The sequence below is a fragment of the Oncorhynchus masou genome, chromosome 32 (genome assembly GCF_036934945.1).
Source record: "Oncorhynchus masou masou isolate Uvic2021 chromosome 32, UVic_Omas_1.1, whole genome shotgun sequence".
Lineage (NCBI taxonomy): Eukaryota > Metazoa > Chordata > Actinopteri > Salmoniformes > Salmonidae > Oncorhynchus > Oncorhynchus masou.
In genome coordinates, this window is record NC_088243.1 from 48775915 (window position 1) to 48800110 (window position 24196).

The following is a 24196-nucleotide window of genomic DNA, read 5'->3' on the forward strand; positions in this document are numbered from 1 at the left end:
AAACCAGCCAGCTTGTCTACGTATGCTCTGAGGTTTGCGGCTAAGAATGCCGCATGCGAGGGTTAACAAGATTTAATGTCTTACTCACTTTGGACAACGGAGAAGGAGAGCCCACAGTCGTTGGTAGCGGGCCGCGTCGGTGGCACTGTGTTATCCTCAAAGTGGGCGAAGAAGGTGTTAGTTTGCCCGGAAGCAAGACGGTGTCTGGTTTTCATTTTGTAATCAGTGATTGTCTGTAGACTGTGCCACATAGTTTGTGTCTGAGCCGTTGAATTGCAACTCCACTTTGTCTCTATACTCACATTTTGCCTGTTTGATTGCCTTGCAGAGGGAATAACTACTATGTTTGTGTTCTACCATATTCCCAGTCACTTTGCCATGGATAAATGTGGTGGTTCGCGCTTTCAGTTTTGCGTAATGCTGCCATCTATCCACGGTTTCTGGTTTTAACAGTGGGTACAACATCTCCTATACGCTTCCTGATAAACTTATTATTTACATTTACATTTACATTTAAGTCATTTAGCAGACGCTCTTATCCAGAGCGACTTACAAATTGGTGAATTCACCTTCTGACATCCAGTGGAACAGCCACTTTACAATAGTGCATCTAAATCATTTAAGGGGGGTGAGAAGGATTACTTTATCCTATCCTAGGTATTCCTTGAAGAGGTGGGGTTTCAGGTGTCTCCGGAAGGTGGTGATTGACTCCGCTGTCCTGGCGTCGTGAGGGAGTTTGTTCCAACATTGGGGGGCCAGAGCAGCGAACAGTTTTGACTGGGCTGAGCGGGAACTGTACTTCCTCAGTGGTAGGGAGGCGAGCAGGCCAGAGGTGGATGAACGCAGTGCCCTTGTTTGGGTGTAGGGCCTGATCAGAGCCTGGAGGTACTGGGGTGCCGTTCCCCTCACAGCTCCGTAGGCAAGCACCATGGTCTTGTAGCGGATGCGAGCTTCAACTGGAAGCCAGTGGAGAGAACGGAGGAGCGGGGTGACCTGAGAGAACTTGGGAAGGTTGAACACCAGACGGGCTGCGGCGTTCTGGATGAGTTGTAGGGGTTTAATGGCACAGGCAGGGAGCCCAGCCAACAGCGAGTTGCAGTAATCCAGACGGGAGATGACAAGTTCCTGGATTAGGACCTGTGCCGCTTCCTGTGTGAGGCAGGGTCGTACTCTGCGGATGTTGTAGAGCATGAACCTACAGGAACGGGCCACCGCCTTGATGTTAGTTGAGAACGACAGGGTGTTGTCCAGGATCACGCCAAGGTTCTTAGCGCTCTGGGAGGAGGACACAATGGAGTTGTCAACCGTGATGGCGAGATCATGGAATGGGCAGTCCTTCCCCGGGAGGAGGAGCAGCTCCGTCTTGTCGAGGTTCAGCTTGAGGTGGTGATCCGTCATCCACACTGATATGTCTGCCAGACATGCAGAGATGCGATTCGCCACCTGGTCATCAGAAGGGGAAAGGAGAAGATTAATTGTGTGTCGTCTGCATAGCAATGATAGGAGAGACCATGTGAGGTTATGACAGAGCCAAGTGACTTGGTGTATAGCGAGAATAGGAGAGGGCCTAGAACAGAGCCCTGGGGGACCCCAGTGGTGAGAGCGCGTGGCGAGGAGACAGATTCTCGCCACGCCACCTGGTAGGAGCGACCTGTCAGGTAGGACGCAATCCAAGCGTGGGCCGCGCCGGAGATGCCCAACTCGGAGAGGGTGGAGAGGAGGATCTGATGGTTCACAGTATCGAAGGCAGCCGATAGGTCTAGAAGGATGAGAGCAGAGGAGAGAGAGTTAGCTTTAGCAGTGCGGAGCGCCTCCGTGATACAGAGAAGAGCAGTCTCAGTTGAATGACTAGTCTTGAAACCTGACTGATTTGGATCAAGAAGGTCATTCTGAGAGAGATAGCGGGAGAGCTGGCCAAGGACGGCACGTTCAAGAGTTTTGGAGAGAAAAGAAAGAAGGGATACTGGTCTGTAGTTGTTGACATCGGAGGGATCGAGTGTAGGTTTTTTCAGAAGGGGTGCAACTCTCGCTCTCTTGAAGACGGAAGGGACGTAGCCAGCGGTCAGGGATGAGTTGATGAGCGAGGTGAGGTAAGGGAGAAGGTCTCCGGAAATGGTCTGGAGAAGAGAGGAGGGGATAGGGTCAAGCGGGCAGGTTGTTGGGCGGCCGGCCGTCACAAGAAGCGAGATTTCATCTGGAGAGAGAGGGGAGAAAGAGGTCAGAGCACAGGGTAGGGCAGTGTGAGCAGAACCAGCGGTGTCGTTTGACTTAGCAAACGAGGATCGGATATCGTCGACCTTCTTTTCAAAATGGTTGACGAAGTCATCTGCAGAGAGGGAGGAGGGGGGAGGGGGAGGAGGATTCAGGAGGGAGGAGAAGGTGGCAAAGAGCTTCCTAGGGTTAGAGGCAGATGCTTGGAATTTAGAGTGGTAGAAAGTGGCTTTAGCAGCAGAGACAGAGGAGGAAAATGTAGAGAGGAGGGAGTGAAAGGATGCCAGGTCCGCAGGGAGGCGAGTTTTCCTCCATTTCCGCTCGGCTGCCCGGAGCACTGTTCTGTGAGCTCGCAGTGAGTCGTCGAGCCACGGAGCGGGAGGGGAGGACCGAGCCGGCCTGGAGGATAGGGGACATAGAGAGTCAAAGGATGTAGAAAGGGAGGAGAGGAGGGTTGAGGAGGCAGAATCAGGAGATAGGTTGGAGAAGGTATGAGCAGAGGGAAGAGATGATAAGATGGAAGAGGAGAGAGTAGCGGGGGAGAGAGAGCGAAGGTTGGGACGGCGCGATACCATCCGAGTAGGGGCAGTGTGGGAAGTGTTGGATGAGAGCGAGAGGGAAAAGGATACAAGGTAGTGGTCGGAGACTTGGAGGGGAGTTGCAATGAGGTTAGTGGAAGAACAGCATCTAGTAAAGATGAGGTCGAGCGTATTGCCTGCCTTGTGAGTAGGGGGGAAGGTGAGAGGGTGAGGTCAAAAGAGGAGAGGAGTGGAAAGAAGGAGGCAGAGAGGAATGAGTCAAAGGTAGACGTGGGGAGGTTAAAGTCGCCCAGGACTGTGAGAGGTGAGCCGTCCTCAGGAAAGGAGCTTATCAAGGCATCAAGCTCATTGATGAACTCTCCGAGGAACCTGGAGGGCGATAAATGATAAGGATGTTAAGCTTGAAAGGGCTGGTAACTGTGACAGCATGGAATTCAAAGGAGGCGATAGACAGATGGGTAAGGGGAGAAAGAATGACCACTTGGGAGAGATGAGGATCCCGGTGCCACCACCCCGCTGACCAGGAGCTCTCGGGGTGTGCGAGAACACGTGGGCGGACGAAGAGAGAGCAGTAGGAGTAGCAGTGTTATCTGTGGTGATCCATGTTTCCGTCAGTGCCAAGAAGTCGAGGGACTGGAGGGAGGCATAGGCTGAGATGAAGTCTGCCTTGTTGGCCGCAGATCGGCAGTTCCAGAGGCTACCGGAGACCTGGAACTCCACGTGGGTCGTGCGCGCTGGGACCACCAGATTAGGGTGGCCGCGGCCACGCGGTGTGGAGCGTTTGTATGGTCTGTGCAGAGAGGAGAGAACAGGGATAGAAAGACACATAGTTGACAGGCTACAGAAGAGGCTACGCTAATGCAAAGGAGATTGGAATGACAAGTGGACTACACGTCTCGAATGTTCAGAAAGTTAAGCTTACGTAGCAAGAATCTTATTGACTAAAATGATTGAAATGATACAGTACTGCTGGAGTAGGCTAGCTGGCAGTGGCTGCGTTGTTGACTTTGTAGGCTAGCTGGCAGTGGCTGCGTTGTTGACACTACACTAATCAAGTCGTTCCGTCGAGTGTAATAGTTTCTACAGTGCTGCTATTCGGGGGCTAGCTGGCTAGCTGGCTAGCTAGCAGTGTTGATTACGTTACGTTACGTTAAAAGAACGACAATAGCTGGCTAGCTAACCTAGAAAATCGCTCTAGACTACACAATTGTCTTAGATACAAAGACGGCTATGTAGCTAGCTAGCTACGATCAAACAAATCAAACCGTTGTACTGTAATGAAGTGAAATGAAAATGTGATACTACCTGTGGAGTGAAGCGGAATGTTGACCGGGTTGTTGAAGTTCTATTCAGTAGATGTTGGCTAGCTGTTGGCTAGCTAGCTAGCAGTATCTCCTACGTTAAGGACGACAAATAGCTGGCTAGCTAACCTCGGTAAATTAAGATAATCACTCTAAGTCTACACACTCTAAACTACACAATTATCTTGGATACGAAGACAGCAAAGACAGCTATGTAGCTAGCTAACACTACACTAATCGAGTCATTCAGTTGAGTGTAATAGTTTCTACAGTGCTAGTAGACGTTAGCTAGCTGCTGGGCAGATAGCAGTGTAGACTACGTTAGGACGACGAATTACGATAATTACGCAATTATCTTTGATACAAAGACGGCTATGTAGCTAGCTAAGAAGAAATTGCTAAGATTAGACCAATCAAACCGTTGTACTATAATGAAATGTAATGAAAAGTTATACTACCTGCGGACCGAAGTGTAGATGCGACCGCTCGCTCCAACCCGGAACCGGATTATTGAAGGCTACCCGGTGCATATCCCAGTCTGCTTTTATCAAAACAATCTTGAAGTGTGGATTCCGATTGGTCAGACCAGCATTGAATGGTTCTTAGCACGGGTACTTCCTGTTTGAGTTTCTGCCTATAGAAATGGAGAAAAAGGGAGTCGTGGTCAGATTTGCCAGGAGGAGGGAGGGGGAGGGCCTTGTATGCGTCCCGGAAATTGGAGTAGCAGTTGCCGAGTGTTTTAGTATTACAGTCAATGTGTTGATAGAACTTTGGCAGCCTATAGAGGCCATGCAATTCAATACTCATCTTTAAAACAAAAGTAATTTAGCTCAAAATAATTCACATTAACAAAGTAAATAGAGGGACTAACAGTACAGATAGACAGCAATAAAATATGTACCATAGAGCCACATAATACAGAGGAAAAACTTAAAGAAATGGAGGAAATTATTCAAGTGTAATATATTATTAAAATAAAGTGAACTGGATGGAATATGGGGAAAAAGGCACCAAATAACCCTCTGGATTACAGTCAAATTATGATAAATGTGCTATATTACATTAGATCACAAAAAAAATACAACTTTTACATTGTCATGTAGTTTACCAAAATAATTCTTACGGTAAAGTGGACATACTTGGAATTCATATCCCCAAAGAAAGAAAATGATCTCACTGCAATACATTTTAATAGAAAGATCAAGAGATAACCCCTTGCTACCGCGGAAAGGAAAATACCTGTCTATTTGTGGAAAAATCACCCTGATTAGTCATATCCCAGTTGACCTATTTGAGCAAAATATATTCAGTTTTATTTGGAACTGCAAACCAGACAAAACAGGCCTATTGATATAATGAATGCAGAGGGCAGAAATGATTAAATATTAAAGCATTAGACCTCTCACTAAAGGCATCAGTCATACAAAAGTTATACTGAAAGCAGAACTGGTATTCTAGCAGATAAGAATGTCTCAAACCATGTTCAAGAATGGCCTTTTTCCATTTATTCAGATTACATCCTCTCAATTTCAGTTATTTGAAAAAGAAAGTCACCAAAATATCATTATTAAACAAGCCATAGAAAGTTGGTTGCAATTTCAGTTGAATCCACTACAAAAGACAGGACATATATATCAAATACTATGGTTGAACTCAAAAATACTAACTGATTAAAATAATCTATATAAAATAGATTTTAAAATTACAGTTTTTGTAAATGATATCATAAATAGGACTTGTGGAGTTGTCACACATGCAGCTAACAAAAATATATGGAAATGTTTGCTCTAAATTTACTTGCGCACACACGTTGGAGAGGCCACCTGTTACCCAGACTGATACGAGATGTCAGCATCCCAAATGGCATCCTAGTCCCTACATAGTGCACTACCTTTGACCAGGGCCCATACATTCTTAGAATTAGTGGCGACTAGAGGAACCCTGGAGATCCTCAAGGAAACATTGCTAGTCAATGGTTCATATCTTCACTTTTGGTTAGTTGAGGGGTTCTTGGAGGAACCTTTAATGGATTCCTGGAGGAGTCTTTATGATAAATATTTTTGGGGCCACCTGTTAATTAACACATGAACAGGTATGACATTTACTTTATGTTGCATTGTCATCACGTCAAGGTTGGACAGTTTTGTAGAGTTCTCTAAGGGAAGCCATGGCGAGTCTGTGCCGCTTTACTCAGATTGGTTTGCTCTTATTTGTAACTGACTGTTACGTTCCCCATTGATGGCTGAGGCATTATGTTGCGTTCCCTCTTCAGAGGTGTGTGTGTAACACCCTGCTACAACTCAACTCTCCGTGAAGCGAAAGAGTTATGGACTGTAGGTGTGAGTAAGGATGACAAAAGGCAGAGAATTTACCGTTTACTAGGAATGTATTCCTTCACACGGTAATATGGGGAAGGGGCTGGACAGAACCAAAGCAAAGAAAGTAAATCTCAAAGCCCCCTCTCCTACCCCACTACCCACTACTCAACCAATTTAGCACCACCTGGTGCACTAACCAAAATACAGGGGGGTGGTCCGCCCAGGTCTTACCTAGTGCGCCTAGACAGTGAATATACTACGGGTAAATGTATGCCCGCTGGCCTCTTGCCTAAGCACTCCCTAGGTGCCTTCCCCTTCCCCCCTGGGAACAAATGAAACAGAATATTAAACAATCCACTCCACAACAAAACTGAGAAAAAAATAAAATCAGGCCATTAAAGAAGCTCTGACAAAGCAACAAACACAGAACATACCAAAGCTGCTGCTACCAACAACAACAAACATAGTACATACCAACGACCAACACACTATACCCCTCAGCCATCAACCTCAACTCTCTCAGCAATGATCTATATCACAATCAATCTCTCTCCCCTGAACAACAGAACACTGGCTTTTATAGCTTCAGAAGGCATTGGAAATTGGAGACAGCTGCGTCCTGACGAGGGGGTGGGGTCAGCTCTCCAATTAATCGTGGAGTCGACCAATCAGCTGCTGGGGGATTTCAGGAAGCCATCTCCTGAAACACTCAAATACACAAACTTCAACACAGAAACTGGGGAATGTAATACTGACTGCTCACGATTTCCTGGTCTCTTGGGGATATATTGATCTATCGATTTTAAAGGCTTAATTTAAATTATGTTGTCTGTCTTCTACATGTAATTACAGTTTTGACGGTACAAAACGGAACTACTATCTCCCTACACGCCCTATAGGTATGCAAATACGCCTCCTAGTACCATGTCTTTTGATCGCCAAAAAACATGCACCAATCGCTTGTAAATACAGTAAAATACTGTGAGATACAAACCCCTTTCCTCAATTAATTTTATTCCTCCATTCATAACGATTACAGTAGCAGTGACTTTTTTTTTTTTTTACAGTATAATACAGTCCATTTTACGGTATTGTACTGTGTGTCATTACACAGTCCTGGCTTTGACACCATATTTATATTACAGTAGGTGTACTGTAATATGAAATAAAGAATTTTACTTGTCACTGAGCTGTCTGTAAACTGTTGTCAAATTCACAGAAACCTCTTTACAGTGTGGGGCCAAAGCTCTGACCTTTGGACCCTGTTGTCTTTTTAATTCAAATGAGGTCAACTTTGTACCTTTTTTACAGATTTTTAATAGATTTATACATGTTAAGTAACATTGATGTACTACCATTAGACAAGGTTAGCTATTAGCACTTATGTTGTGCATTAAAGTGCATAATGCAAAGCTCAGTACTCATAATATTGTGTTTATAATGCATTATGAAGAGGGTATTCATAGGACGTGTTACCTCAAGTTTAGTTAACTTTTAGAGGACTCTCCTCGTTAGCGGCATGGAATTTCTGCTTTGTTTTCTGCTCTCATCTCTCGGTTGTAGTATGTCAATAAAATCTCACAAATCACGTATTGGATATATGGCGAGTAGATTTGCCCTAGATTTGCAGTAATCTAGTATCACTCAATTCTCAGGCTCTATGCCAACACAATCTCTACTTAATTAGGTTTAATTGTTAACAGCGGTGTCGTTTCACTATAAAAGGAGCCACCTGTAGCAGCATGAGTGTTGCCTTATTATGTGTGTGAGAGCTAAGTACTTGAGTCCACACACTTATAAATATCAAAGGTGTTTTTCAAAGGCAGGACATTCCTTGAGGACAGGATCAAAGTATTTGCCTCAGGGCACCTGTAATTATTACGTTATACTTTTCAGAGATGATCAAAGATAAATACCTAGCCTACTGACAAAACTAACAGAACAATATAAAATCAAACTTTATTTGTCACATGCGCCAAATACATCAAATCGAGACCTTACAGTGAAATGCTTACTTTACAAGCCCTTAACCAACAGTGCAGCTCAAGAAGAGTTAAGAAAATATTTACCAAATTAACACAATAAAATAACAATAACGAGGCTATATACATGGGGTACCGGTACCGAGTCAGTGTGTGGGAGTACAGGTTAGTTGAGGTAATTTGTACAAAGTGAAGTGACTTTGCATAGATAATAAAGAGCGAGTAGCAGTAGTGTACAAAACAAATGGGGGGGATGTCAATGTAAATAGGCCGGTGGTCATTTGATTAATTGTTCAGCAGTCTTATGGCTTGGGGTAGAAGCTGTTAAGGAGCCTTTTGGTCCTAGACTTGGTGCTCCGGTACCACTTGCTGTGCGGTAGCAGAGAAAACAGTCTATGACTTAGGTGACTAGAGTCTCTAACAATTTGTCCCGGCCTCAGTGATGTACTGGGCCGTACACACTACCCTCTGTAGCACCTTACGGTTAGATGCCGAGCATTTGCCATACCAGGCAGTGATGCAACCGATCAGGATGCTCTCGATGGTGCAGATGTAGAACTTTTGGAGGATCTGGGGACCCATGCCAAATCTTTTTAGTCTCCTGAGGGGAAAAAGGTTGTTGTGCCCTCTTCACAACTGTCTGGTGTGTTTGGACCATGATAGTTGGTTGGTGATGTGGACACCAAGGAACTTGAAACTCTCGACCTGCTCCACTACAGCCCTGTCGATGATAATGGTGAGCTGTTTGGCCCGTCTTTTCCTGTAGTCCACGATCAGCTCCTTTGTCTTGCTCACATTGGGCGAGAGGTTGTTGTCCTGGCACCACACTGACAATTCTCTGACCTCCCTATAGGCTGTCTCATCATTGTCGGTGATCAGGCCTACCATTGCTGTGTCATCAGCAAAGTTAATGATGGTGTTGGAGTCGTGTTTGGCCATGCAGTCGTGGATGAACAGGGAGTACAGGAGGGGACTAGGTACACACCCCTGAGGGGCCCCAGTGATGTTTTTTCACCTTTAACCAGGTAGGCTAGTTGAGAACAAGTTCTCATTTACAACTGCAATCTGGCCAAGATCAAGCAAAGCAGTGTGAAACAAACAACAACACAGAGTTACACATGGAATAAACAAACATACAGTCAATAATACAGACCCTCCAATTTGACACACTGAACTCTGTCTGAGAAGTAGTTGGTGAACCAGGCGTGGCTGTCATTTGAGAAACCAAGGCTGTTGAGTCTGCCAATAAGAATGTGGTGATTGAGTCGAAAGCCATGGCCAGGTCGATGAATGCAGCTGCACAGTATTGTCTCTTTTCGATGGCGGTTATGATATCATTTAGGACCTTTAGCGTGGCTGAGGTGCACCCATGACCAGCTCGGAAACCAGATTGCATAGCGGAGAAGGTTTGGTGGGATTCTAAATGGTCGGTTATCTGTGGTTGAAGTGTAACTATGATGAAAATTACAGGCCTCTCTCATCTTTTTAAGTGGGAGAACTTGCACAATTGGTGGCTGACTAAATACTTTTTTGCCCCACTGTAGGTCTGTAGCAGTTTGGGTCTAGAGTGTCTCCCCCTTTGAAGAGGGGGATGACCGCGGCAGCTTTCCAATCTTTGGGGATCTCAGATGATAGGAAAGAAAGGTTGAACAGGCTAGTAATAGGGGTTGCAACAATTTCGGCGGATAATTTTAGAAAGAGAGGGTCCAGATTGTCTAGCCCGACTGATTTGTAGGGTCCAGATTTTGCAGCGCTTTCAGAACATCAGCTATCTGGATTTGGGTGAAGGAGAAATGGGGAGGCTTGGGCAAGTTGCTGTGGAGGGTGCAGGCTGTTGACCGGGGTAGGGGTAGCCAGGTGGAAAGCATGGCCAGCCGTAGAAAAATGTGTTTCCTCAGTGTAGTGGGCTGCACTTTTTCTGTTTGAAAAAGCGAGCCTTTGCTTTCCTAACTGCCTGTGTATATTGGTTCCCTGAAAAGGTTTGAGGATCAGCGTGGCAGACGTGTTGTTGCCTACCCTTACCACCTTGGGGCGGTCAGTCAGGAAGTCTAGGATCCAGTTGCAGAGGGAGGTGTTTAATCCAAGGGTCCTTAACTTCGTAATGAGCTTCGTGGGCACTATGGTGTTGAATGCTGAGCTGTCCTCAGTGAATAACATTCTCACAGAGGTGTTCCTTTTGTCCAGGTGGGAAAGGCCAGTGTGCAGTGTGGTTGAGATTGTATCATCTGTGGATCTTTTGGGGTGGTATGCGAATTGGAGTGGGTCTAGGGTATCCGGAAGGATGCTGTTGATGTGAGCCATGACCAGCCTTCAAAGCACTTCATGGCTACTGGCGTGAGTGGCAGTGGGCTATTCTTTCACAGACACTGGACCTGTGTATGCAAATCCTTGTCAACGTTTGAGATATTTCACAGTAGGCTTTTTGAAATTGGTATCTGGGGTGTTTGTGTGTGTGTGGGTGGGTGGGTGGGTGAGAGAGAGAGAGTTTGGCACATACACAGTAAAATTCGAAAAAATAAAATTGTGAAACATTTCAAAAGTTATCATTTTTAGATAAAACTATATAAAATGCAGTGTATTCACATATCACCAAATAATGGATTAAAACACAGTTTTGTAAAGAAGGTCTATAGTAGCCTCAACAGCACTCTGTAGGGTAGCACCATGGTGTAGCTTGAGGACAGCTAGCTTCCGTCCTCCTCTTGGTACATTGACTTCAATTCAAAACTTAGGAGGCTCATGGTTCTCACCCCCTTCCATAGATTTACACAATAATTATGACAACTTCCGGAGGACGTCTTCCAACCTATCAGAGCTCTTGTAGCATGAACTGACATGTTGTCCACCCGATCAAAGGATCAGAGAATAATCTAGTACTGAAAGCATAAGCTACAGCTAGCTAGCACTGCAGTAGATAAAATATGGTCAGTAGACTCAAAGAGAGAGAAAGACAACATCAGTCTCAATGTCAACAGTGAAGAGGCGACTCCGGGATGCTGGCCTTCTAGGGAGAGTTCCTCTGCCCAGTGTCTGTGTTCTTTTGCCCATCTTACTTTTTTTTATTGGCCAATCTGAGATATGGCTTTTTCTTTGCAACTCTGCCTAGAAGGGCAGCATCCCGGAGTTGACTTTTCACTGTTGACGTTGAGACTGGTGTTTTGCGGGTACTATTTAACCTGTCTAGGACTGGGGAACCCCGTTCTGCTAGCCGAACCCCTCGACAATAGCCAATGAAATTGCAGGGCGCCAAATACAAATCAACAGAAATCTCAACCAAATTTCTAAAACATACAAGTATTAGGCACCATTTTGAAGATAAAATTCTCGTTAATCCAGCCACTCTCTGATTTCAAAAATGCTTTATAGCAAAAGCTCCACAAACGATTATGTTAGGTCACCACCAAGCCACAGAAAACCCCAGCCATTTTTCCAGCCAAAGAGAGGAGTCACAAAAAGCACAAATAGAGATAAAATTAATCACTAACCTTTGATGATCTTCATCAGATGACACTCATAGGACTTCATGTTACACAATACATGTATGTTTTGTTCGATAAAGTGCATATTTATATCCAAAAATCTCATTTTACATTGGTGTGTTATGTTCAGTAGTTCAAAAACATGCTGTGGTATTGCAGAGCCACATGAATTCACAGAAATACTCAATATAAATGTTGATGAAAATTCAAGTGTTATGCATGGAACTTTCGATACACATCTCCTTACAACAACCGCTGTGTTAGATTTCAAAAAACTTTACGGAGAAAGCATAATCTGAGTACGGCGCTCAGAGCCCAAACCAGCCAAAATAAATATCCGCCATGTTGTGCAGTCAACATTAGTCATAAATTGCATTATAAATATTCACTTACCTTTGATCATCATCAGAATGCACTCCCAGGAATCGCAGTTCCACAATAAATGTATGTTTTGTTCGATAATGTCCATAATTTATGTCCATTCATGCATGTCCAAATAGCTTCTTTTGTTAAAGCGTTTGGTAAAGAAATCCAAAAGTGCGTTCAGGTCCAGTTGGACGAAAAGTTCAAAAAGTTATATTACAGGTTGAAGAAACTTGTCAAACTAATTATAGAATCAATCTTTAAGATGTTTTTATCATAAATGTTCAATAATGTTCCAACCGGAGAATTCCATTGTTTGTAGAAAAGCAATGGAACGAGAGATACCTCTCATGTGAAATGCATGTGACTGAGAATGAGGCTGCTCCCAGACCCCTTAGTCAAACAGCTCTCATCCGACCCCCCCTTCACAAGAGAAGCCTGAAACAACATTCTAAAGACGGTTGACATCTAGTGAAAGCCTTAGGAAGTGCAAAATAACCCGTATCCAACTGTGAATTCGATTGGGGCTGAGTTCAAAAACTACAAACCTCAGATTTCCCACTTCCTGTTTGGATGTTTTCTTGGGTTTTTGCCTGCCATATGAGTTCTGTTATACTCACAGACATCATTCAAACAGTTTTAGAAACTTCAGAGTGGTTTCTATCCAATAGTAATAATAATATGCATATTTTAGCATCTGGGACAGAGTAGGAGGCAGTTTACTCTGGGCATGCTATTCATCCAAAAGTAAAAATGCTGTCCCCTATCCCAAAGTTTTAATGAAGTTGCCAGTTGAGGACTTGTGAGGCATCTGTTTCTCAAACTAGACACTCTAATGTACTTGTCCTCTTGCTGAGTTGTACATTGAGGCCTCCCACTCCTCTTTCTATTCTGGTTAGAGACAGTTTGCACTGTTCTGTGAAGGGAATAGTACAGTGTTGTACGAGATCTTCAGTTTCTTGGCAATTTCTCGCATGGAATAGCATTTGATTTCTCAGAACAAGAACAGACTGATGAGTTTCAGGAGAAAGTTTTTTGTTTCTGGCCATTTTGAGTCTGTAATCGAACCCAAAGAAAAGCTGTTGCGCCAGATACTCAACTTGTCTAAGGAAGGCCAGTTTCATTGCTTTTTTAATCAGAACAACAGTTTTTAGCTGTGCTAAACATAATTGCAAAAGAGTTTTCAAATGATCAATTAGCCTTTTCAAATTATAAACTTCGATTAGCTAACACAACGTGACATTGGAACACATTGGATGGTTGCTGATAAGGGGCCTCTGTACGCCTTTGTAGATATTCCATTAAAAATCAGCCGTTTCCAGCTACAATAGTCATTTGCAACATTATACATTGTCTACACTGTATTTCTGATCAATTTGATGTCATTTTAATGTACAATTTTTTTTTTTTTTTTTTTCAAAAACAAGGACATTTCTAAGTGACCCCCAACTCTATCAATGGGGGAGAGGTCACACTTTAAATAAAAGTAGCTAAAATTTGCCGCCTTGTGGCAGCTTTGAGTAGGACTCTAAAAAGTAGTCGAGAGAAACTGACAGAGGTCGAAATGAAAGGGAGAGGGAGGGAGAGCTTGAGATAGAGGGATCGAAAAGAAAGAGAGATTTCTCTTTCTCATCTAATTGGCCCATCGGGAGCAGGGACAAGTGTTCAGTAGGCAGGACCCGTTTGCAGCTGCACTGTCTATAATTGGCAATCCTCCACGAGTGAAACCACAGTCACGAAATTTGACCAAAACCACCCCAAAACAAATCAAACCCCTCAGAGCTCAAATCAAACCACATCATGTTATATGGAGCAGGAGACGCGAACTTGGAGTTGAACTGATGTCAGACAGAGAGAGAAGCAGGAGCTACATGAGCCTTTCTTTGACAACCTGTTCAGTGAGACGAGCGCATATAAGCCGTGCGTGTTTTGGCCACAGTGTCCGTCACATCGTTCTCAGTTTGTGCACATATTTCTACTGGCAAACAGTAGGATACTTTGAGACGCGAGAGGAGGAGCGGTGTAGTGTATGGAGAGCGGGGACTTATTTTGACACCTTATACAGTTTCACATGTTTGAAGATTCAAACAACCTACGTGGAACTGAGAACCGTGTAAAGCAATAAGAGGCGTAACAGAAAAGGCACAGATTCAACGCCGATGGTTGAGAAGCGGAGTGATTTTGGACTGCATGTGCTTATGAGGACTGCTTTGTGCCCTGAAGAATCCCCAACAAATGTTCCAATGCGTTAAAAGTTACCCGGTGGATTTTGATCACAGTTCTACTTTCTTTTGAGAACGGGTCAATTCGATATTTGAACGAAGAAGGCTACGAAACTGGAATACCTAAGTGGGTATACTTAAATTTACAACGCATTTATGGTGAGACATTTTTAAGCGGTTTTATAACGGAATTAGGCTATCTATCGACTCTGAGCCGTGCAAGGGTTCGAAAAATCTGGGTATAGGAGTAGTTTTAAGAAGCTCTGCTACACTTGGAGTAAGGTAAATATAATTATCAAAAATGTCTGTCCGCGATCCAATTTACTGAGATTGTTAACACTTTCTTATGCATGTTAGTTCAACACAAGAACCTTGACCTGACGCTCCGTTAAAAATAGCTTAGGTATAAACTGGCAGAGTGTAGGCTAATAAAGATGATTCATATAAGAAGTTTTTCGGGGCTGTAATCTGGGGGCTACTTTGAGGAGTCTCAAATGTAGAGTGCATTTCGATTGGTTTGGTAGTTTTTTTGGTTGCTGCATGGTTCCATGTGTGTTGTTTTGGTGTCTTCGCTGTTCTACAATGTCGAAAATGAGTGGGTGTGTCCAAGCTTTTGACTGGGGCGGTGTGTGTGTGTGTGTGTGTGTGTGTGTGTGTACAGGGGATTGTGTATATTTTGAAAAAAAAAACAGGTACATGTTTCAGAATTGGTCAATAAATCTCAGCTTGACCACTTAGAGCTGTTGCATTCACACAAAAACATTTTTTTTTGTAATCTTCATTATTTATGCAACCAACTGAGAATTTATTTGAACAATTATATTGTTTACATACAGTGGAGTAAAACAAGCTTATTTTGGGTTGGACATTGCATCCTATTCTTACTCTTTTGGTCAATGGCATCAACATAGTGTAAAACCAATGAACCAACCAATCATCCAACTCATGCAAAATCAATGAACAAATAAGTGAAAGAACAACATATCTTGGTCCATCTTAGTATGAAAAACAGTTTAAATTCAGTATGTTTCTTCCACCTATCAAAATTGTGCATGGTATGTACACCTGCTCTTTCCATGACAGACTTACCAGGTGAAGGCTATGATGCCTTATTGATGTCACTTGTTAAATCTACTTCAATCATTGTAGATAAAGGGAGGAGAAAGGTTAAAGAAGGATTTTTAAGCCTTGGGGGGGGGGGTGCAACCCAATATTTGGAAGATGTTCTTAATGTTTTGTACACTCAGTAAGTTCAGTATCACTTTTCAGTTAAAATCAGTGGTGTAAAGTACTTAAGTAAAACTACTTTAAAGTATTACTTAAGTCGTTTTTTTGGGGTATCTGTACTCTACTATTTATATTTTTGACAACTTTTACTTCACTACATTCCTGAAGAAAATTTTCATTTTACTCCATACATTTTTCCTAAGACCGAAAAGTAGTAGTTACATTTTAATAGTTATGAGGACAAGAAAATAGTCCAATTCATGCACTTATCAGGAGAACATCCCCCATAATCTCTACTGCCTCTGATCTGGGGGACTCACTAAACACACATGCTTAGTTTGTAAATTATGTCTGAGTGTTGGAGTATGTCCTTGGTTATGCATAAATTAAAAAACAAGAAAATGGTGCCGTCTGGTTTGCTTGATATAAGGAATTTGAAATGATTTTTACTTTTGATACTTAAGTATATTTTAGAAAATACATTTTACTTTTAATACTTAAGTATATTTAAAACCAAATACTTTTAGATTTTCACTCAATTAGTATTTTACTGGGTGACTCACTTTTACTTGTCATTTTCTATTAAAAGGTATCTTGCCTCCTAGGTGTTGCAGTGGTCTAGGGCACTGCAGAGCTAGCTGTGCCGCAGCTGGCCGTGACTGGGAGGTCCGTGGAGGGATGCACAATTGGCCTAGCGTTGTACATTCACACAAATTACTTTCATAATAACAAAGAACAAATGTGTGTGCCTGAGGGGACAATATTTTTCATAAAGCCAAACGGGGCGAGAAACACATGAATATGGGTGAACAATTTGCACTAATGTAAATGAACATACTGTAGATGATGAAACATATTCCCTTTTGATTATAAGATGAACCGCTATGGTGACAAATATTGACCATCTAAACCATGTGACCTCACTGGCTGTAGAAGTGTTCTCCCTAACCAGTCTCTCAACAGCTCTCTGACAGAGCTCCATCCTCACTGGGTCCTCAGAGGATAGGACGGCTGGGTAGAGATGAAGGGACGGAAGCATGAATGGATCAATCATTCAACATGTCAGTCAAATACAGAGAGCATTGATAAGTGTAAATGTACATCTCCGACCTATACAGTACATTCGGAAAGTATTCAGACCCCTTGACTTTTTTGAATGAAGTTGAATGAATGACTGACTGCCCAGTTCAACGTCTCACCTCATACTTGTATTGGAGGAGCAGTAGTTTATGGGTGATGACAAACACAGGCCTTTTGTTCTTTAACACCAGGTTCCCCATGATCCTGGACCTCTGTCAGGCCTAGAGGAAAAATAACACTTACATTACGAGAGAAAGAGATGCAGACAGTTTGACACCTTTTTATAACCTCTAGCTAGCTCTCCTTCCCTTCCCTTTTGACAGCCTGCACCAGCCCAGTGAATACGCTCTCCAGCAGCTTCCAGCACACCTCTTGCAGGAGGAGAGGCAAGGGGCCAGCACATCAAACACTAACCCTGCAGAAAGAGACACACGATTATGTAACCCTTCTGATGAATGGAAAAGTGTTGCAGTTCACAATCATCAATGCAGGAGGAACACGTTTGATGCAGCTTTGATTACCACTGTGTCCCTGAACACAAGCCTTCCTCAGTCCATGTGCCACAAAAGTCAGCGAGCAGTCTTTTCCATCTGGTAACAACAATGTATTAACAGTGAGTGACACAATAACATACAGTTTATTTGGAAAGTATTCAGACCCCTTAACTTTTTCCACATTTTGTTACATTACAGCCTTAATAAAAAATGGCTTAAATCGTCGTCCCCCCCCCCCCCCAATCAATCTACACACAATAACGCATAATGACAAAGCAGAAATGGGTTTCTAACATCAAAAACTGAAATATTATATTTACATAAGTATTCAGACCCTTTACTCAGTACTATGTTGATGCACCTTTGGCAGCAATTACAGCCTTGAGTGTTCTTGGGTATTACGCTACAAGCTTGGCACACTTGTATTTGGGGCTCTTCTCCCGTTCTTCTCTGCAGATCCTCTCAAGCTCTGTCAGGTTGGATGGGGAGAGCTGCTGCACAGCTATTTTCAGGTCTCTCCATAGATGTTCGATCGGGTTCATGTTTGGTCTCTGGCTGGGCCACTCAAGGACCTTCGGAGACTTGTCCCGAAGCCACTCCTGCGTTGTCTTGGCTGTGTGCTTAAGGTCATTGTCCCGTTTGAAGGTGAACCTTAGTTCCAGTCTGAGGTCCTGAGCGCTCTGGAGCAGGTTTTTATCAAGGACCTCTTTGTACTTTGCTCCGTTCATCTTAATGTTGTTTAAAAAAATCAAAATTCGTTTTTTTGTCAGAAATGTTTTCTCGAACATGTGCACTTTCATGTGCTTTAATAACAAACTTTTATGGCATCTGTAAATACGAATGCATTTGTTAAATTAGGAGCCTAGTTGGTTAAGCCACAGAAAAATCCGGCATCCTTTCCGTCTAGCCATGATTGAATGAGAGAATGAATGGGCTGGACATTGCCGAGAGATGAGTTTCAACACCGGTTGAATATGGCAGGTGTCAATAAACGTCGGCAAAAAAAGCTCATGACAGTAAATTGTTGTCAGGAGCACAGTTACAGTCACCAACACTCTGGATAACATGAAAACAGCCTAACCAACTCTGCTAGGGCGAGTAAAATGGTCAGAATTTAGGTGGGGGCTAAAGGTGTGGATGTTTCTTATGATATTGCACTCGGTCAGTGTGAACCAGAGTGACTTGACACAACAACGGGACAAGCAAGCTGTAAATACAAAACGGAAACAACACAGGACTTCTTATTTAATTAAATGGGTTGCAGGCTGCCGTGAAGCTTTAATCCATGTAACATTAACGTGTACGGGTAAGAGTCTAGTTACTGTTTGATATTGTACGTTTCTAATTTTGTCAGAAAGTTGTTTTCATTGGAAGTTAAAGCTTGCTGTTAGTTAGCTAGTAAGCAAACCACCCATCGAACCTCAGCTAGCTAACATTGAACCTGCTACGTTTGGTTAACTTTAGCTAGCTATGACAATCGGTTTCAATTGTCAGTACTCTTATGGTTTGGGATTATAGTTAATTATTTAGCTAGCTAACGTTACATTTCTAAACGAAATACCCCAAATTAAAGCTTGCTATTAGATGGCTGGCTTGCTAACTAACATTCATTTACGTGTATGAACTGTGTGTAACGTTAGTGATGTTCTCAGAATGCCATTTCGCATGGCTAGTTATAGCCTAATGTTAGCTAGATAACATTGAACCTATTTTGTTAACTTTAGCTAGCTATGACAGTCGGTTTGCATTGCTAGCCTAGTACTCTATGGTTAATTGTTTAGCTGGCTAGCTAGCTACATGTCTAAACAAAACACCCCAAATCAAAGCTTGCTGTTAGCTAGCTAGCTGACGTTAGATGAACTATGTGTAGTGATATCTCATAATGCAATTTCGCATATATTGTATAGTAATGCTAAAATATTTGTACATGGAATTTGTCTTTCAGCATCAATAGCACACACCTTACAATCCTCCACCAGTCATAAAAAGAGAATGGTCTAATGCCTCCCATCAAAAAGAGAGCTGGCCCAACCAAGCACAGGTTTCACCTGAAGCATGAGGACTTGCAGCTAGTGGTGAACTTCATCAACAACTACGCAGAGGATAATGCAGTAGTATTACCTGGATGCCACTCAGGACACAAACACTTTGGTGGAAAGCTGCTGCCATCTCATATGACAAAAGCAGCAGTGTGGTGTCTCTACAAGGATTTGATGACAACACTTGGTATGTAAAGCATAAACATGTTTTGATTATTTAATTTACCTCACCTCCAACATGATTGGCACTACTTTTATTGATCTCACTTTATTTCTGTATTTTCCAGAAGCTGCTAAGTCAGCCAAGCTGAAGAAGCAAGAGAAGCATCTCCAGCTTGTTCAGTGAGCAGTCTGTCTACCAGAAGATGGCTGCTGACTGCAAGACCACCTGTCAAGACCTGCAGTTGTCTCTGGGGGCCCCTACTGAACCAGGATGCATTACAGCTTTTATTTTTCTCAACAAGTAAGCAACATTTCCTATTTTATATACTGATTAAGGACATAGATAGATGGATAGATAGGTATGCACTCATAAAAACAAAACAAAAAAACATGTATGTATGTGGGAAGCAGACTGTGTAAAGACAGACTGACAGGAGTGAGACAATGAATTGTAATTTATCTTACTGGTCTTTTGTTGTTTGCATGTGCACTATCCTTCTGACCCTATGCAGCCAGGTCCCATCTACTTATTAACTCCTCGCAAGTGTGTCTTGTTTGGTGTCTGCTGTGAAGGAATACCACAAGTCAACTACTTGATTGATGAAGGCACGTCATCCAGCAAAGGCAGCAGCGCAGTCATCAACTACATGCACCATTTCTTCACCAACTACGGAGTTGGGGAAACAAGTCGACCTGAATTGTGATAACTGCAGTGGACAAAACAAGAACATGTTTGTGCTCTGGTATTGTGCCTGGCGAACCATGCACAAGCTCCACCACAGTTTGGACCTTCACTGCCTGATCACAGGCCACACCAAGTTTGGTGCTTGGACCTCCTCAAGACCAGAGTGAATACTTTGTCTAAGATTGCTGGTGTTGTGAAGGACAGCACTGTGACCTTTGGTTGGACTGAAGGATGGTACGGTGCTGGTGGAAAGCTATGGCTGGCAACAACACCTGACTCTGTTCCACAGATCATGCAGTACCAGCACTTCAGGTGAAAAACATTTTCATTGCATTGTATGAGGTTATTCTTCTTCACTTGGGAGGTGAATTGATGTTGTGCAAGGTTGTAATGTCTTCAAATTTGGTTGTTTCCTGTTTTCCAGCTTCGATGCTCTGGAGACTGGTGTTGTCGCAATGCTGACACCCTTCCTCCCATATATGGTCTGCCCGTACATGCACCACCTGAACTGGACACAACCTGACAAACACATCTTTTTGAGAAGATTGGGGAGTTTTGCGAATAAGGCTATGGACATCATATGCCCTGCACCGTAGTCAGAGGCAGGACAAATAGGCATTCCGAATATAGATTCCCGTGTTCATGCGTGGTTTGGACGGACCAGTCATCAGCACTATCTGCAGTGCCTCTATTCATGACTCTCTCCTAACACGCACGCCATATGTTGCTGCTACTGTTTTATTTTATTCTGCTTCCACTTTACCCCTGATTGTATGCATATATCTACTCATCTATCACTGATATTGCTCTTGTGCATACTGTATATTATTTTATTGAAATTGACACTATCTATTTCTGAAAATCCAAGTAACTATTTGACTACCGTTTACATCTTCTGTAGAGACCCATCCACTTAGCAAGACTTAGCAAAATATTGATATACACTGCTCAAAAAAATAAAGGGAACACTAAAATAACACATCCTAGATCTGAATGAATGAAATATTCTTATTAAATACTTTTTTCTTTACATAGTTGAATGTGCTGACAACAAAATCACACAAATTTACAATGGAAATCAAATTTATCAACCCATGGAGGTCTGGATTTGGAGTCACACTCAAAATTAAAGTGGAAAACCACACGACAGGCTGATCCAACTTTGATGTAATGTCCTTAAAATAAGTCAAAATGAGGCTCAGTAGTGTGTGTGGCCTCCCTACAACGCCTGGGCATGCTCCTGAGGATGGTCTCCTGAGGGATCTCCTCCCAGACCTGGACTAAAGCATCCGCCAACTCCTGGACAGTGTGGTGCAACGTGGAGTTGGTGGATGGAGCGAGACATGATGGCCAGATGTGCTCAATTGGATTCAGGTCTGGGGAACGGGCGGGCCAGTCCATAGCATCAATGCCTTCCTCTTGCAGGAACTGCTGACACACTCCAGCCACATGAGGTCTAGCATTGTCTTGCTTTAGGAGGAACCCAGGGCCAACCGCACCAGCATATGGTCTCACAAGGGGTCTGAGGACCTCATCTCGTTACCTAATGGCAGTTAGGCTACCTCTGGCGAGCACATGGAGGGTTGTGCGGCCCCCCAAAGAAATGCCATCCTACACCATGACTGACCCACCGCCAAACCGGTCATGCTGGAGGATGTTCCAGGCAGCAGAATGTTCTCCACAGCGTCTCCAGACTCTGTCACGTGCTCAGTGTGAACCTGCTTTCATCTGTGAAGAGCACAGGGCGCCAGTGGCGAATTTGCCAATCTTGGTGTTCTCTGGCAAATGCCAAACGTCCTCATGCAGTCTGTTTCTGAACGTTTGAGCAGACACATGCACATTTGTGGCCTGCTAGAGGTCATTTTGCAGGGCTCAGGCAGTGCTCCTCCTGCTCCTTGCACAAAGGTGGAGGTAGCGGTCCTGCTGCTGGGTTGTTGCCCTCCTACGGCCTCCTCCACGTCTCCTGATGTACTGGCCTGTCTCCTGGTAGCGCCTCCATGCTCTGGACACTACGCTGACAGACACAGCAAACCTTCTTGCCACAGCTCGCATTGATGGGCCATCCTGAATGAGCTACACTACCTGAGCCACTTGTGTGGGTTGTAGGCTCCGTCTCATGCTACCACTAGAGTGAAAGCACCGCCAGCATTCAAAAGTGACCAAAATATCAGCCAGGAAGCATAGGAACTGAGAAGTGGTCTGTGGTCACCACCTGCAGAACCACTTCTTTAATGGGGGTTTCTTGCTAATTGCCTATAATTTCCACCTGTTGTCTATTCCATTTGCACAACACCAAGTGAAATTTATTGTCAATCAGTTTTGCTTCCTAAGTGGACAGTTTGATTTCACAGAAGTGTGATTGACTTGGAGTTATATTGTGTTGTTTGTGTTCCCTTTATTTTTTTGAGCAGTGTATAAAATTAATTTTGACAAGTGGTCCTAACATGATTTTGTAACATACCACAATATCATGTGACCGTATCAAGTGTTCACCAAAAATATATGGCGCATGCATCTGTATATGTACTGTACATGTGCACCTCACTCAGGTTGCATGGCCTTAACCTATGTATGGAATACTATATGATAAGTGTGTGTGTAACAGTATATAAAGTATGCTAATGAATGGATGTGAAGGCATTTGGGCATTGGTGTAAAAATACTTTAAAGTACTACTTCATAATTTTTGGGGGGATATCTGTACATTATTTTGCTATTTATATTTTTGGCAACTTTTACTTCACTACATTCCAAAAGTAAATGAACTTTTAACTCCAACAAAAGTACTTGTTACATTATGATGGGAAAATTGTCTAATTCAAACAACTTATGAAGAGAACATCTATGCTGCATTTGATCTGGCAGACTCACTAAACACAAATGCTTTGTTTGTGAATCATGTCTGAGTGTTGTAGTGTGCCCCTGGCTTTTCGTTAATAAAAAAATAAGTCTGGTTTAATAAGGAATTTGAAATTATTTTTACTTTTGATACTAAATTACATTTTAGCAATTCTATTTACTTTTGGTACTTAAGTCATATTTTACTTCAGTCATTTTCTAATAAAATATCTTTACTCTTACTCAAGTATGACAATTCAGTACTTTTGGATGTGGCTGGGGGTTATAGCATTTATTTTCACATGACTCATAATGTCTGGGTAAGCGTCATCTAATATTTATAAAATATTTTTTATCTAGACACTTTCTGTTTACCTGGAATTTTTCTTTATTGTAGGCTACTATTTTTACCACTTTTAGTCTTAATCTTTACTACACTACTCACTGTTTAGCACATGACCTTAAACCTCTTGAAGCTAGGGGGAACTATTTTTATGTATGGAAAAATCACGTTCCCAAAGTAAACAGCCTATTTCTCAGGACCAGATGTGAGAATATGCATATAATTAACAGATTAGGATAGAAAACACTCTAAAGTTTCAAACTGTCAAAATATTGTCTGTGAGTATGCTAGGTGTTCATAATGTTTTGTCGAGCGATCAATACATTTACACAAACGCCTGGATTGCTTTCGCTGTAAAGCATATTTACTAAATCTGACACGACAGGTGGATTAACAAAAGGCTAAGCTGTGTTTTGCTATATTGCACTTGTGATTTAATGAATATAAATATTTTTAGTAATATTATGTGAATGTGGCGCTATGCAATTCAGCAGTTGTTGATGACAATTATCCCGCTAAAGGGATGGGTAGCGTCAAGAAGTTAAAGAGAGGTGGGGCTGGCTTAAGAGGGTGTGAACAATGCTGAATGGGTGTAGACAAAGGAGAGCTCTCCAGTAGGTACCAAAGCATTCAAAAGCCCTTTTCTGAAGTTTATCACCATTCAAAGCATAATTACTTTCCTATTGTTCCTCAAAAATGCAGTGTATGATATACCATTTTGTAGCTCTGAGTCTCTACTTTTATCCAATGTAAAAAAAACTATTTCACAAACACAATTTCAAATTTTGTTACATAATACCGAATCCAGGTGGTGAGTCACATATTGGCGGATAATGTTTGGTACTGTTTGTGTGTGTGTGATTTCTCAAAGTACAGAATAAAGAAGAATCATTTGTAATTAGAATACAATATC

At 42.7% G+C, this 24196-nt stretch overlaps 1 protein-coding gene and 1 long non-coding RNA gene across 2 annotated transcripts in view; both read left to right on the forward strand.

The window, feature by feature from the left end:
* The first annotated feature begins 14001 nt into the window (after window positions 1-14001).
* Window positions 14002-24196, forward strand: part of LOC135527211 (MAM domain-containing glycosylphosphatidylinositol anchor protein 1-like) — a 159341-nt gene continuing 149146 nt past the window's right edge. Inside the window, exon 1 of the mRNA XM_064955823.1 lies at window positions 14002-14697. The gene's annotated coding sequence lies outside the window, so the exon portion shown is untranslated. The remainder of the gene's footprint in view (window positions 14698-24196) is intronic.
* LOC135526153 (uncharacterized) lies at window positions 18199-23161 on the forward strand. Its single transcript, XR_010453251.1, has 5 exons — window positions 18199-18522; window positions 19162-19442; window positions 19543-19718; window positions 19930-20414; window positions 20527-23161. It is a non-coding gene; the product is annotated as an uncharacterized LOC135526153 (long non-coding RNA).